Here is a 17,853-nt window from a genome sequence, read left to right on the forward strand (position 1 = left end):
GAAGTGGAGCTCTTTGTGGAGGGGGATCTTGGAAAGATCAGTGATCTGATTCTCAGATCATAAATATGATGGTTCCATTGGCTCCAAAATGGGGGTACAACCCCAAGACACTGGCTTAGAAAGCTCTTAGTTCACTTCTTCTTCTTTTCTATGTTTGAAGTGTTATCTTCTGTCTGTAAATTGTGATTGCGGCATGCACAATTTTGTAAATCCCTATCTTTATTTTTCATTTTGATAAAATCTCCAAAACTAAATAAAACATCACTTGTATTTTCTTTTAAATGAAATCTAGTTCTAAAAATCTCCATATATATTTTTTAAGATAATATCCAAAATATACTAGTTTTGCCCAAAATCTAATAGTTTTGAACCATCCAAACTATACACATTAATACTAGTGATTAATATAGCTCATAAGTCTCGTTCACATTGTAGCTTATGTGAAGGGTGGCTATGGTCCTTATCAATCCAAGAAAAATATCAAATTTATGACTTTTGATTTTTATAACATATATTTTTAATTAAATAAAAATTATTAGTTATTAATGTTAGTTAGTTTTTACCTTAGTTAGTCTTTAGTTAGTAACCTTACTAGCTCATTAATTGACTAAATAACTTTCAAACTAATCAACGAACTTTTAATCACATGGAAATATTACAGATTATCTCTTGATAAATTTGTGCCATTAGGATTCGATGGATAGACATCTTACAAATATAGATATGCACCAAGGTATGACTTAGTCTCTAGATTTGCAAGGCCATGCACTCTCTAGAATTTGGATGAAAAGGGATCAATTTGTGCACACCTTAGATTGACTTTATGATTTTTCTACATTATGAAATGTTTTGGATATGGAATGGCAGGTATTGCTTTATCAATGCCGATCATCTTCACTATATTAGAACCATCCTTAAGTATATATAGTGGAGGGAAAATCTAAAAGTTGTTTAATGTTTATTGTGAAGGAATCTATGGTTAACCATACTATTAATGTATCTAATTTCCATGGGTAAATCTTTATAATATGATTCTTATCATGATGTAATATCTCTTAGCTATTGTAAAAATATAAATAAAATATGACTCTTTGCCTTGTGCTTGTCTAAACTCAATAACTCCTAAAATTTTATGTTAAAATTTAAGAAGGTTTATATAGAATCTTTATCATGTATATTAAACTAGTTCGTTATGTATTATAAACCAAGACGTTTCAGTTGACGTTAATTGTATTGAGTTACAAGAGAAGAAATCCCTTCTTAAACAAATTAAAAAAGAAAAAGATAATAAGAACAAAAACTAGTTGTTTGTCATAACGTAAACAAAATGGAAAACGACGATGGTCATGATGTTCAAGATCGCGAGGTGGATCTTAATCAACATGTCACGTGTCCTTGCTCTCAAATGCAAGCTGGCAATCAGACGAAAGCATCGCTTGTCTATAGAACACATATGATTCTTCCGTGAGTTCTAACAGGAGATCATTGATCATGCGATCTCAAACTTTGAGCAAACGCTAAAAAAAGTGTGTATCAATCATGCCTTACATTTGTAAACTATTTGAATATCATATATAAAAAAATTAGATGTGACCGTAAAATTTATACAAAGAGGTGATGTCTCATCCCAAGGAGGAATGCACCTATTGCGGCCAGTTAGAAGAGTTTGTGGGCATACAATGGATAGAGTGCCTAAGTCAATCCACCACTTGGAAGGCATGACTTAGTCTATACCATCAATACTGGAGGAGATAGGCAGCCTTTTGAATCTTTCTCTAATCTTGGAGCTTGAGATGGAGGCAATGATCGATACTTTGATGCCCATGGATATCGAGACATCTAATTTGCTAAGAGAGGAATCATCCATACCATTATATGATGGGTGCCGAGTATCTCGCCTGAAGACAATACTTGCACTCCTAAGTGTACAAGCAAAATACGGGTGGAGAGATGTGAGTGTGACCAAGTTGTTCATGTACATTCTAGATATGCTTCATTGATTTTTTTTCAAAACCATTATAAAATTTTTTTGTGCTTTTTCAAGGTGTTTTATGATTTCTTTTCAGATTTCTAAAGTATCATATATTACCACATGGAAATACCATGCGTGAGTCTCGTGATGATACATGACATATTTTACAAAAGGTTGGCATGGACTACAACAACATCATTGCATGTGTTAAAAACAATTGTGTGCTATTTTGAGGAGAGTATGGGACTTTGGAAACATGTTTAAAGTTTGATGCTCATAGGTATCAAGAGGACTTGCAAGGAAAAACCATCCCTCATAAAGTTCTTAGATGCTTTCCACTTATCCCCCGTATACGTCACATGTTTCTACGTCAAGCATGGCGAGCTTGACAATGTGGCATGCACAAAATATATCCACAGATAGAGTCCAACGAAGGTACTTGAAGGTACTTTAAGGTCTTGACATGGAAATTCATTGATTGAAGCTTTGTATGAAGGTTATACATAAGTACACAAACTTGGAATAGAGCATGAGTTGCTGTAAACAATGAATATACAGCATACATTGGATCTTGGTTGAAGCATTGAAACTATCTGACATGCATTCTTTTGGCTCCATTGAAGTGTAGATACATCATGGAAGACATATGTATTGTGTCTTATGCATTTGAGTTGCAATTTATTGAAGAAAATACTCAAATCTAGAAGTATATGGCAGGCTGAAAACTATCATAAAATTGTGGATAGCAAGTACTCATTGGTCTTGAAGCATTACATAACATTTATTAGCTTATGTCAAATGTATGACATGGTGTAAAGAAGATAATTCCTACAGGAAACCATTAAACTGAAAATACAAGAAGTAGACATAAAATTCCAAGAAACCATAGCCAAGGTGGCTAGGCATGAAATGATATTACAAATTTTGGCTAAGAATCAAATGATGAGTGGCTATAGCATGGTATGCACCCCAAGCTATGGTGGCCAACAGTATTCACCCTCTTAGATGGTGGAAGGTTGAAACCTCAAACATGTAATGTTTAAAAATAGAAAAAGATCCTTCATATCTTACATCTCTACCTTTTATACTTAACCCTAGCCTACCCTAAACTAAGGCATTTATGCTTTATTACAAGCCATCCCAGCCTAAAAGAGTCTTGTCCTCAAATCTTTAATTGGAACAATTTACAATGAAAGGTTACAAGGATAGCTTTGTAAGTAATGGATCCATGCTGAAATAAAACTCCAAGCTGAAGAATATCTCATACAAGTGTGAAATTTGAGTATGCTACTAGAAATTGTCCAAAACTGGTTGTTGCACAAGAATGGCCATAAATTGAAGAAGAAATGTCCAATCACCATTCATGAGCTATAGTAATGTAGAGGAAATTCCCTAGTATCCAAGCATCTATAAAAATCCAATTTTCATGACCATAGATTAATTATTTTTATGACAGAAATCTATACAGCAAGCTATCCTATTTAGATATTACTCTATTTCTTGCAAAAGCCATGGAAAAGAGTCAAGGTATGATGATGGTTTCCAAGTAGACTCCTCCATGGGCAAGCCTCACCATTTAATAAGGTATTCCATTAGTGAACGGTTCCTTAAAACCTTTTCTCTTTTGCCAATAATCTTTTGACGCTCATAAATGACAAGCCAATCTTCATCTATGGGAGGTAACTTCTCCAAAACCTTTATGGATGGACCCACATATTTCTTGAGTTGGAAAACATGGAAGGTAGAATGAATCCTTGTTGAAGAAGGCAAATCAAGCTTATATGCAAGGTCACCAACTCATTTGAGGATTTGATAAGGCCCATAGTAACAATGAGCCAACTTATTATGACCACCTTTAAGAGAAGAATACCTAGATTTAGACATTTTGCGAAATACCAATCTCCTTCTTCAAACTCCAAAGGCCTCCTCGTTTCATCAGCATAAGCCTTCATAACATCTTGTGTCTTTCTAATGTTTTCTTTGCATTGATGTAAAAGAGTTTCCATTTTCTCAACTTCAGCCTTGGATTGTGGATTCACGTCTTCATGAAAGAGAGCTGAAGGTATTTGCACTTTGTATCCATAAAGCGCTTCAAATGGTGACATGCCAATGCTCATATGATGAGTGTTATTATAAAAAAAATCAACAAGATGTAACCAATGATCCCACGAAGCTTGAGTGTCATGGGAAAAATGTCGAAGATTGACTTCCAACCATTTATTGGCATGCTCCATTTGGCCATCGATTTGGGGATGATATGCCATACTAGGAGTCAAAATTGTTCCCATAGAAGTTAATAAAATCCTCCAAAAACTTCTCAATCATGATCCGATACTATTTTCAATGGCATACCATGAAGCTTAAAAATACATTCCATAAATTATTTAGCCACTTGCTTTTCTATAAATTGAGCCTTGGTAGGGATGAAACGAGCTGATTTAGTCAACCAGTCTACCACCACATAAATGTTATTCTTCCCATGCTTTGTTATAGGTAATCCCACAATAAAATCCATCATAATATCAGTCCACTTTCCTTGAGGAATAGGGAGTGGCTGAAGTAAACCGATGGGTAGAAGAGATGAATCTTTTTTTTGTTGACACGGAAGACATTGCATAACATAATCCTTGACATCCCTCCAAATGCCATTGCAATAGAAACTCTTATGGATATTGTCAAATGTGTTGAATAACCCATAGTATCCCACTAAAGGTGAAGAGTGCATGTCATGCAAGATACGGTCTTTGAAAGAAGATTGTGATGTCAAGAAGACTCTACCATGATACCATAAAAGACCATTGTGCCATTTGAAATTGGGATACTCTTCTCCTTTGCCTTGCCAAAATTCCTTCATCATCTTTGATGCTTACTCATCAACCAAACACTCCTCTCGAATGTCATGGATCCAATCCTTATGCACGATTGTAATGGTAGAGATAGAACATGCCCACATTCTTGATAAGGTATCCACCACCACATTGTCTTTTCTAGCCATATAAGATATCTCAAAGTCATATCCTTGAAGAGTAGCTAACAATCTTCTTTGCTTGGGAGACAAAGTTGATTGTGAAAGAAAGTATTTTAGCACACAATGATCACTTTTGACCTTGAGATGGCTTCTATAGATGTAATGATGTAGCTTTTTGATATCATGCAATATTGCTAACATCTCTTGCTCATAAACATGTAATTGACACTCCTTATCATTAAGCTTTCAGTTGTCATAAGCTATGACTCCATGGTCATGACATAAAAGAGTCCCAATTCCTCTTCCACTAGCATCCACACATGATAAACTCCTTAGAGAAATCTGAGCATATAAGGATAGGTGCTGAAATTAAGAGAGATTTCAGCTCATTGAAACTTTGATCGGTAATGTAGTCTCAAAAGAAAGCCTCCTTTTTTATTCTATCTATCAATGGAGCCACCACATGAGCATAATTCTTGATAAACCTCCTATAGAAGGATGATAACCCAAGGAATCCTCTCAAAGAGGTTGCATTTGTAGGAGTAGGCCATTCTTTAACACATTTTACCTTATTGGGGTCCACTCAAATGCCTTCCTCTCCCATAACATGACCTAGGTATTCAACTTCATCTTCCATGAAAGAACACTTCATCATCTTGGCAAAGAGTGTGTGTCTTCGTAATGTGTTAAAGACCTCTCTCATATGCTTCAAATGCTCATCCTTGGATTTGTTATAGATTAGGATATCATCAAAGAAAAAAAGGACTATTTTGAATAAGAAGAGCTACAACATTTTATTCATGTGGGCTTGAAAAGTAGCAGGTGCATTGGAAAGTCCAAATGACATAACCAAGAAGTGGTATACCTCTTTCATTCCTAAAAGTTGTTTTGAACTCATCTCTTTTCTTCATTCAAATTTGTTGGTAACCCAATCCAAGATCTATTTTAATGAAGACCTTTGCATCTTTCATTTCATCCAAAAGATCATCAATTCGGGGAATAGGATACCTATTCTTGACCATTGACTTGTTCAAATCCCAATAATAAATACACATGCGAAATGGTCCATTCTTCTTCTTGACTAAGGGCACAGGAGAGGCAAAGGTGATTGAATTTGCTGAATTAAGCCCATTTGTAGCAATTCTTTGACTTGTTTCTCCACTTCTTCCCTTTCAAACTTGGACAAGCGATAGGGAGGTTTGTTGATGCTTTTTGTGTTAGGCAACAAATCAATATGATGGTCAAGCTCTCACTTTGGAGGTAAAGATGATGGTGGCTGAAATAAATCCTTGTATTCCTCCAATAGCTCTTCCAATATTGGATCCCTTTTCTTTGAAGAAGAAGATGGCTGATTTGTTGATTGCCCTTCATCTACTTTTGCAATTAAAAGAGTGAAGATGTATGACTTGGCATTGATTTCTTTTTGCAATTTCTTCATGGAGATGAATTCTATTTGTTTGTGGTCTATGCCTTTCAACTCTATGTGCTGTCCTTGCCAATTAAATCCCATTTGCATTTGCTCCAAGTCTAAGGTGAATTTTCCAAGTGTTTTCAACCAATTAAATCCAATAACAATGTCAATAGGTCCCATATCCAAAGTGATCAAGTCTACTTTTATTGTGAAAGAGGGTGATAGCTCAATTGAAATACATGGACACACTTATTTACTAGACTCATATGCACCATTCGCAACTTGTGGATGCAAGGAAGAATCCATATCAATGTGTAGCAACTTTAGCCTGTTCAAAGATTTGATGTTGACAAAGCTATGAGTGCTCCATGTATCCACTAAAATATGTGCAACCTTGCCATTAATGAAACCTTTGAGTCTAAGTGTATTTTTTCCTTTGCAACTAGTTCATGCATCATGTGAGATATACACAAGGAAGAATGAGAATCATGAATACCACCTGGATCAAATGGAAATCCATCCACGGGATCATAGAATTCATCATTAGTGGCATGATCTTCTTCATGAATCTCTTCAACCATTGGGTATGCATTAACATGCAGTAAACTTCCATCTTGTTATTCTTCTTCTTCAACTTCCACTTCTTGAGTGATCACCATGTTGATTTTTGAGTTCTTAGCTTTATACTTCAGCTTATGATCTTGTGACTACTTCTCCCTATATTTGAAGCATAATCCTTTCGCATGCATTTCTCTAAGCTTGTCATGAGGAAGGAAGTTGCTGTTAGAACTATTTTGAGGTAGTTTAGGAGCATTTTTAGCTCTTGAAAAAGTACCTCTTTCCTCAACCACATTTATGAAAGTTTGCTCCTATTTCTGTACATAATTTTCACCCTGTTTAGAGGCATAAAAAGTGGGAAATGTTGATACCTTATTGGTATAATTTTTTTGACTATTATAACCCATGTTTTCTTGCTTAAAAGAATCTCTCGATTGGCTGAAAACTTGCCTATATTTTTGTAGGTTGATTAGAAATATTATTGCCCATGCTCCTTTGCTGGAAATTTCTTGCATCTCTCTTATACTTCAAGGAGTATCTTTCAGCCAATTTTATGGCCTCATGTAATGGTTTTGGTTGTTAAGATCCTATTTCCGATGATAGAGCAGGGTCAAGAACAAAAATGTATTTATTCAGCTTAGCAAAATCTAAAATGCCTTCAACATACATGGAGAGATTCAAGTAAGTGTTCGAATAGTCTCTAATAGATATTCCTCTTTGAGCACATGCATACCATCTTCTTTGAAGCCTTTCTTTTTCCAAAGGAGAAACAAAGACATCAATCATTGCTTGCTTAAACTCCTTCCAAGTGTCAAATTTTTGCCTTGTCTTGTGCATGTAATGCCACCATGTATGTGCATAACCTTCAAGATAAAGAGCCGCAAAATAAATCTTGGCTTCTTCACTTCTAGGATAAATGGTGAAGTACAACTCAAGCTTATTAATCCACTCCTCTCATTCCGAAGGTGAAGCGTTATCTCCTTTGAAATTAGTGATATTGATATTTTCTTTATATTTTTTTTCATTGTAAGATGACTGCCCATAAGAATGTTATCTCCATGAATCTTTGTTACATTAATTTTTCCTAAAAGTAAGTGGCCAAAAACCTTGAGATGAAGGTTTTCCATTTAAAACATGCTCTTGGTTTTGGATGTCATGGGGTGATCTTCGCGCATCATGCCTTCCACCTTCATGAATTTGATTGTTGATTGCATTTTCTTTTTGTACATTTGAGGGCTAATGATAAAAAGTTTTGTAGAAGGGGGCACATCCATGATAATCATTATCCCATCGAGTGTTGTCTTTTTCCCCTTCATATTTATGATTATCTCTTGGGCTACCACACTGAGGCCTTGGGATATGAATGCAATGGATTTGTGAAGGATGATGGTTGCCCCTCACTCTAGATGGTTCTCCCCTTTCAAAAGTGTGCATAATTGGCTATGAATTTTCTTTGCTTGAATGGAAAGGATTACCAACAAAGGGAATTGCATGGGAGTCTTCAATAGTTTCAGGTTCCCTTTGTGGCTTGCTTCCAATTTCCTTTATGGCTAAGATGAGTTCTTGGAATAAAGATTTGTTGCTTTGTTGCAAATGAGAGATTCTTTGGTTTACTTGTGCCATCCCTTGCAAAAAACCTTGATTCATTTGTGTTAAGCCTTCATTCAAGGTGTTTAAATCCTTAGAAAGGCCTTCATTGACATGTCCCAACTCTTTTGACAGTAAAAGATAATCATTCCTTGCATGCATTTCATGTATGACATGTTGTCCTTCATGTGTGATGTAAGCATTCCCAATTCTTAAATCTTCATCTATTTGTTCAAAATTATGGGCTTCATTTGTGTAATTTTGATCCTCTTGAAAGTCCATGGCACCATCATTCAATGCCTCTGTAATGTGATCTTTCTTCTTATTCTTGGCCATTAGGAGACAATGATGTAGTAGTAGACAGTTTGTCACTTAATTCCATGTTTCTCTCAGAATATAGCACCAATCCCAATTATTAATAGCTCTATGGGAAGCTTATTATATGGGGATATACGATATTTAAAAAGATTGGATTTGGGTTGGATATTTTGGGCGGAATAATGTCAAATAGTGCTCCCCTATATGGTGTTTGGGTGATGTCTTAGTATACCTAGTATCAGAAAATCAACAATAACTTGAGCTCCCAATTTTGGATTGCCAAAATGTTTGACTCAAATCAAAGCTTAGGATCCCTCTTCAAATATAGCTATCAAGTTTCTAATTTGAATCAGGACAGAATTTTTTGTACTTGATTCTTCAGGTTGTCTGAACATGAATTTCTTGCACCTTGTCCACCACTTGTAAGTACCTTGTTTGACCCTGTAGGAATACCCAGGGTGAAATAAACCCTTGTAAACCAATGTAGCAACTAGAAGATGGTTTTGGGGCACCTATAGGGCTCAAGGATAACCTGTATATTGGTATATACATGCTATTTGATCTATAAAAACTTTGTCCAACACCTGTAGGTACCTTGAAAGTAGGGGATGCCATGCACCTCTTCCAATGTTGTTCCAATGGAACCTTTAACTACCTCTAGTACCGTGAATACGGCTGATCACTATTTTACTACCACCAAAATATGATAATGGGGAGTGTACCTGTACCTAAATTTGAAAATTGCATGGGCTCCGAGACAAGAGGGGTGTGCAAAGTTCCACCTCAAGCCGGGTTGTGCATCCCTTTAGGGTCTTAATTGAGAATGGAGAGTCACCTCTCTTTTGTCTTCCCAACTCACATGGAATCCTCTTTTTCCTCCTGGAAACCAACATGGCAAGTACATTCTAATGGATAATCAAACAAGGATGCTATGCATTGACTGAAAAAGCCTTAAATTCTTTAATGAAATGCAAGTGGGTATTGGGAAATGAGTGATTTGAAAGGGTTATAGATAGGGCATTACCTTTCTGTAGTGACCCACTACTTTTACAATATTCCCACAAGTTACCATTTTCATCATTATTTCAGTCCTATAGCATCAATATTTAATCATCCAACAAAAATCCAAGTTAAGTAGGCAGTGAGTAGCATTTATGCAATCAATTGAGCATCAAAATTTGAATGGGCAGGAAAGAAATTAATCAAGGAATCATAATCAGTCCTAGACTAAATTCTACATGCCCTTCAATGGTAATTAAGAGGTTCTATTATACTCAATCTCTCTTATGAACAATGGGACGACTAGTTCAACAATTGGATGAAAAGAGAGATTAAGATGAAAGCAATAGAATTACCTCTTTAATGTTGATGAAGAGTGGTAGATGAATCCAACCAATCAACATTTAGCATAAACCACCATCAATAGACTAAGATTCATATCATAAGACCAACTTCAAAAAAGTTTTGTCCAATATGATTGTTCCCATGTAATCTTTAGCTTCTGATCAATAAGATTGCTCCAATGCAATCAAGAGAAGCCACTAATTTGATAGAAGTATACAATAGCTTGTTAAAGAAGATCTCTTGAGCTCTGAAGAGTGTTAATTCTTGTTAGAATCAAGGATTCCATGAATTTTTAGACTTTGCCATGTTCAAGAGACTAAAAATGCCTTTAATCTTGAAGAAGTTATTAAATGTAAGCACAATCTTTAAGAAATACCTTCAATTGAACCTTCTTGGGGTTGTAGGCAACAAGAGCCCCATGAATTGAAGCCTCAATGAAGCAAGATTTGATGAAGATTGATGGCTGCCCTGTTTTTCCCCAATCTGAGATGAGGAAAATGCTTCAATCTTGCTTGCTTTGAAGCTCTAATTTTTACTCAATGTCAGTTGTAGATGCTTGCTTTCCACTTCTTGAAGCTAATAGAGAGCAAGATTGACTCAAAAATTTAAGAAAATGATGAGATCTTCATGTTATCCACTTTAAGCCATAGCTAGGGTTGTGAAGGAGGCTTCAGGGCCGAAGGAAGGTAAAATATCAAGTAAGAGATGCCTAATACTTCAAGTTAGGGCTGCATTTGACCATGAAAGAGAGGGAATAGCTTTAGAATGAGGAAGTGAGATGATCAAGATGATCAACAACAAGTTGAAAACTGGTGCAAACTATCCTTGAGCTTCTCTACATCATGTGATTATTATCTTGATGAAGATCCATGAAATAGGTAGTCCATTTGTTGCCTAGGGTATTAGGAATCATCTCACTAGGTGGCTTGAAGAGAAATGATCATGGCGAAGAGAAATGAGCCGAGATTTCCATGGCAGTTTTTACCAAGAAGGTTGAAAAGAGGAAAGAGAAGCTTGTTTCAAAAAGTAATCGCGGTTTAACCTCTTTAAACCCTATTCAGGCTTCAATTAAGTCCATGATTCTTCAAAATGGCCCAAAATTGACCAGAACCATCAAAATGACCATGAATATGCCATTATTTCTTCAAACATTCTTCAAGACCATCAAATTTAGTCACAACTTATTGCAGAGATCTTAACTAGTCACAGTTTTAACTAAATCAAATCATGTGACTAATTCTTGTTCTCCAATTACTCTGTAATCAAATCGTGTGACTAATCCTTGTCCTTTAGTTACTCTGTAACCAGATTTACCATGAAAATGACCTTCCCATTAGATCAAAATTGTGCTCTGATACCAATGTAAAGAAGCTAATTCCCACAAGAAACGATTAAACTAAAAATACAAGAAATAGACATAAAATGCCAAGAAATCATAGCCAAGGTGGCTAGGCATGAAATGATATTACCAATGTTGGTTGAGAATCAAATGATGAGTGGCTGTAGCATGGTATGCACCCCAAGCTATGGAGGCCAAGATTATTCACCCTCTTAAATGATGGGAGATTGAGACCTCAAACATGTAATGTTTGAAAATGGCAAAAGATCCTTCACATGTTACATCTCCACCTTTTATATTTAACCCTAGTCTACCCTAGACTAAGGCATTTATGCTTTATTATATATGGCATTGTTTGATGAATTTGTAGAGGACTAAGATGAGCATTGAATGCTCATGAAAGCTAAAATTTGAAGGTGGAAACAAATGCATTGATTCTTGGCTCATTACAAACAGGGAATGCATTCTAAGGCATTGTCTGTTGAAAAGAGAGTGTCTATGGTTGTCTGTAGTATGAGCATGTATTGATCCCTACATTTGATAGCACATGTATGAAGTACTTTGAGGACATTTTGGATCTAGATAAAAATGTTTTGACTAAGTACTAGCTAACTGCAACCTGCAACCAAGGTATTTGACACCTATACTTGATGTATATGCATTGAACTGTGCCTACATGATCATGTATAGACTCCTACATGTAGTAGCAAATGTCTCAGAGTTTTTGGAGGCTATATGACATGTATACATCTTAGTTTTGAGCTGCTGGTCATTGAGAGTCTGCAAATTTTAGACTGCATGTTTGGTTGACCATAGTAAGGTTACATGATACAGAGTTATAGCAACTACATGGTCTATGTGTTGATTGATGTATCTAAACACAATCTTAGTGAGTTTGGGAATCTCCTAATTCCCATTTTTTAAATACTAAAAAGATAGCACCCAAATAACATGCCCATAAGTTTCTCAAAACCATATGATGTGACCTATCATTGGAAAGTGCTTGAAAAATGGAATCTATTGAGCTATAGAGCGCTTGATTTGGAGTTATAGTGTTCAATTTATGACAAATCCAAAGATTTGACCATGTGTCCCAAACTTATTGGAAATTCCTATATTCCCCAATATGGTGTTTCTATAGGTTATGCCACATGTTTGTGGATGGTTTTGAGATGTTAATGGGTTAAAATATCATGATTATAGTAGACAATTAATTGTAGAAAACTATCATAAATAGTTAAAGATTGCATTAGGTTGGTTAGACTTGTTGCCTTGCAGGAAGTCAGGCATAGACTAGCCATTGTCTATTACAATATAACAAATGCAGACAAGACTAACAACATAACCCAAATAGTGGGGAAAAAGCTTGATAGTAATAATTATGCTATATGGAAGTTCCACACGGAGAAATTCTTGTTGATAGGTAAAGGATATTGGGACTTGGTGGCATGTGTTGAAGTTGAAGCTAAAATCCTAGAGAGGAATCCTATAGTTGATCAAAGACGAGCGCACTGAGCTTGGTTGGAAAGAGCTTGCAGGGTGCTACACTAGTTATCTTTATGTATCTTGGATGCTATGGTAATACAGATCATGAAATACAAGTCACGAGCAGATGCATGGAACATATTGATCAAGTATTATGGCACAACCACTAGTGCTAGGAAGATATAGTTAGAGCATAAATTCAACAACATGGAGAGAAAAGGTAGATCTATACAAGATTATGTCATATAGATTAAGACTATTGTGGATCAGCTCACATCCATTTGCACACAAGTTGAGGATAAAGACATGGTTGCAGTGACATTAAATGGTTTGGGATCTGAATATAAGTCATTTGATACTTCCATATCTATGTGGGCTGAAATGCCACATTTTAATGAGCTGATTGTATTGCTTATTCATGAGGAAGTTAAACTTGGCTTGGCCACAGGCTCTAGTAGCTCCAAGAGAAAGGATGTTGTATTTTATTTGCATCAACGAGGTCATGGCAACTATGTCAGAGGTTATGGTTCTGGTAGAGAAGGCCATCAAAATGTATCTTATGGAAGTAATAACCAGTAGGGTTCAAATGCAAGAGGAGGTGGAAATTTCAGAGGCAGGGGGAGATTTGGCAATCCTAATAAGGATAAGGATTGTCACTACTATGGAAAGTACAATCATATTGCCAAGGATTACAAGAAGAAGTAGGGAAATCAAAAGGGCAAGTAGCATGGACATTATGCATCGTCGAGTCAGACAAATGATGCTTCTGGTGGTAGATTGTTTTCCATGATATATGTGAAAGATAGGACTACTGAGAAGTCTACTAAGAATGATATTTGATATATTTATTCAAGGGCATTGAATCATATAACCCCTCATGGTGATTGGTTTATTGACATGGTGCCTGAGAGGAATGGCTATGTATGCATAGGGGATGACACGTAACATACCATTGAACATAAAGGCAAAGTGCCTTTGGTAATCCATGATGGCAAGAAGAACTTACATGCATGTCCCGTCAATTACTAAATATGTGTTGTCTGTGGGCCAGATGATTGAGCAGAATTTGAAGGTTAGGTTTAATAAGCAAGGTTGCTTCATTGAGGAGTTTGGTAAATGCTACAAATTGATTGCTCCTGGTCATAGGAATGGTAGGATGTTTACTCTTGATGCCACTTTGCCACAGTTGAAATCAACCATATTTACCCATGGCTCTAGCACAGTTAGAGATTTATAAATATGGCATAAAAGAGTAGGGCATGTTAATCTTCAGTGACTGCAAATGATGCAGAAAAAAAAACTTTATTACATGTCTACCCAAGTTTTCTTACATGGATATTGGTCATGTTTGCGATGCTTGTCCGTTTCGTAAATGGTCAAGGTTTCCATTTGTCAAGCATGTAATAAATAGTAAGCAACCATTACAATTAGTTCACTCTGATGTGTGGGGGCCAGCCCATAATGCATCTATGGGAGGCTCTAAGTATTATGTGACATTCATTGATGACTTCAGACGCTAGTATACTTGGGTTTATATACTCAAAACAAAGGATGAGGTGTTTGTTGTTTTGCAATAATTTAAGTGGCAAGTTGAAAAAGAATTTGATTCCTACATCTCTTGTTTGAGATTTGACAGTGTTGGGGAGTATGTGTCAAATGAGTTTGACAAATTTTTGGCTGAAAGTGGCATACATAGAGAGATTACATGTAGCTACACTACAAGAGAAAGGCCCTATAAACGCGCACTGTACACGCGAAAAAGCGGGCGCGTTTATAGGCGCGTGTATCAGCACCTCTATTTAGCTTGTATACAGAACGCGTCTATATATCCGCATTTATAAACGCACCTATAGATGCGAAAATAAACACACATATTTTTCATTTCTCATAAAGTCCCTAAATATGACCAAACCTCTTAACAGCTAGTATTTATTTGAATACATCACCAACTTTACTTCTTTCTGAGTATTACAAATATACATCTGAGAGCAGAATTTTGGTGCCGAGAAGTGCTTAAAAATAGCTAAAATTTATGAATATCAAGGGAAAAATATTCAACATCGAAGGCGACGGCTCGATCTAGGACGATTTTAAGCGCCAAAGTGCTTTACAGGCGCCCGAGCGAAACTTGTTGATTTTTCATAATTTTTCAGACAGTCATGCGGGGATTTTTAAGAGCTCAATTCGGAGTCCGGACGGGGAAATGGCCAAGAAATGGTCAAGAGTTGAAAGGGTGGCCACAACATGGACCAAAGGGGGTGTGCCCTTTGTGGGAATTTTAACCCCCCAACCAAAAGGCATGCAAATAAAAGAGAGGAAAATCGTGGAGAGAGAGGAGAAGAGGGCACCAAGAACAGTGCCGAAAATCACGCCATGGATGGATGGGGCTTCTTCCTGCCTGCAAACAACCACTATAACTGATCATTGCCCTTGCTTCCCTCCTGGATGCTGACTCTATCACCGCCTCTCGCCCAAGAAATGGTGGTCTCTATGAAGAATTCTGAAATCAGTATTTCTCTCTCCTCCCTCTCTCTCTTCTAAGGGCAGATTCATGTGGTGAAGAAGAAGAAGAAGAATGGATTACGGATGCTTGTCCAATGAAGACCGGATTGCTCCGTGGTTCAAGAGGAAGGAAGATTGCTGATTGTGGACTGTCATGAGCATTAATGGTGGCTGGAAATCAATCCCGAGATATGGCAAATAAAAACTCGCAACCCGCAAAGAACGGTAATCTCATTTTTACAAAGGAAATTAATGTTTTATGCAAGTTACTTCATGAATACTTGTTCCCATGGGATGATTATGTATCATAATGATGTTTACAATGTCTTTCAACTGTTTATGCTCAGAAAATCAGAAAATCATAAGTGTTGTAGATGAAATTAATAGTGTAAAACTCATAAAACATGCGAAATATGGGAAAATTGGGTGTTTTTAAGATATCAATGGAAAATGTAATAAGACACACTAACTAAATTTGTGTTTTTGCTACAAATGAACCTAAGGGCCATAGCCCACAACTCATTTTTAATTTTCAGTCATTTAATATTTGCAAAAAATACAAGAAAAATAGGAAAAATTGGGAAAAAATAGGGGAAAAATGGATTTTGAGTGCCGAAAATTAAGGAAAAATAAGAACCATGTTTGTGGATGTATGGGGGGTCTGAAGTATGAGGTTTAGCCTCATTTCAGCCCTATCTTTATGTTTTATTGAGTTTCTATTGCTTTTTATACAATATAAACATGGAAATGAACCCTAAATCGATCAATAATGCATAACCTAAACGGGTGAGGGGCTAGAGTGTATAAAAGGTGTTTAAATGATGAATGAAATGATGAAAAGCTTGCTGGTTTCTTAAGCATACCATTTAGGTTGGTCGATATTTAAAAATTAAGAGCCTAGTAGCACGAGGTCTTCTCGGTGCTAGGTTCATGCAACGCTGTATATGAGTGATAGTCGAAAATTATTGAAAGAAATGTTTTCCACATGTGCACAAATGTTGATTTTCTTAATTGTTTGAGCACGTGGACATTCACAATTTGCATGAAGCATGAAATGATAAAAGGTATCAGACAATATCTCTTGGATGCATGGCAATTGCTTTCTAGAGGAATATGATCAACGTTGAGTGAGTAAGGTTGTCCAAGTTGTAGGCTAGGCGTTGGGTCTAAGGGGAAAGTAAAGTGAGGAAGCATGGTATATCTGCTAGAAATACGTGAATCATAAAAGAGAGAAGTTTGTGTTCATATGTTGTATATGTTTAGCGACGCATCGAGAGGCCAATCCCCAAGGTGTAGGAGAGTCGCAGTGAGGTAGCGGCAGTCAGGCGTGGGAGGACCTCCTATGTTTGTACTTCGTGCTATTTGACAATGTGTTGGGACTCCCTCTGAGGAGTTTTAATTGGGTTAGAGTTGGACTACGAGATGTGATACAAACGCAAGATGTTTAGGAAGATGATGTATGTGTCATCCACGCTCCTGGCCGCGAGGCCGTGGGGTTGTTGAGCGTATGATAGAGATCCAGCTAGTGCATGAGCCAGTGCCGTCCCGTTTTAGGTCCCATCAGTGGTACGTCTGCCGAGAGCCGCTTAGAAGTGGCAGTCCTCGAATCCTGGTTCTCCAGGGACCAGTTAGCAGTTTATGACAAAGGATACTGAGATTGACCCGTTATTCGTCGATAAGCATCGTCTAGCCGAAATCCAAAAGCAAGAGAGAGACGAAAGAGCTAGGCGACGTGCTAAAATTCTTAGGAGGTATTCCCCTAAGCATAGCGGTACTGAACCCTTACAAGGGAGTGGATCTAGTGGTCTTGGTGCCACAAGCAGTAAGTTAGGAGAAGATGGAAGCTCTAGTGCTCCTCTTCCTTCTGTAAGCCAGTCTACATCAAGTGTGGGAGGTGTAACCCCACCGTCCCGTATTTCTAGTGCAAATCCAATTTCCGTCATGGCACAGCCTATTGTAATTCCTACAGGAACAACGGATTTGCCGGCTCTAGGTTATCCGCTACCCATCTTTAATGGGCTAGTTGAGGAAGATGCGGAACTCCACATCAGGGAGTTTCAAAAGCTGATGTTTAACTGTCGCATCCAAGAAGAAGGACATTTAATGATGTTCTTCAACATGACTCTCAAAGGAAGAGCTGCCATATGGTATCATGGTTTAGAAGCTGGAACCATATTGAATATTGATTCATTTTATGGAGCTTTTTGAAGGGAGTTTTCCCCTGAAAGGGGTGGGCAATATTGGTTGCGTGTACTCAACGTGACCCACAAGAACCACGCGAGGATACTCGTACTTATGCGAAGAAGCTAAAAGAGGTTTTCCATAAGTTGGACACCTCTATTCCTATCCTTGTAGCTGCCCAATCGCAA

Source organism: Lygodium microphyllum, chromosome 25 (genome assembly GCF_053477565.2).
Source record: "Lygodium microphyllum isolate KBCC chromosome 25, Lygodium_microphyllum_v1.1.10, whole genome shotgun sequence".
Taxonomy (NCBI): domain Eukaryota; kingdom Viridiplantae; phylum Streptophyta; class Polypodiopsida; order Schizaeales; family Lygodiaceae; genus Lygodium; species Lygodium microphyllum.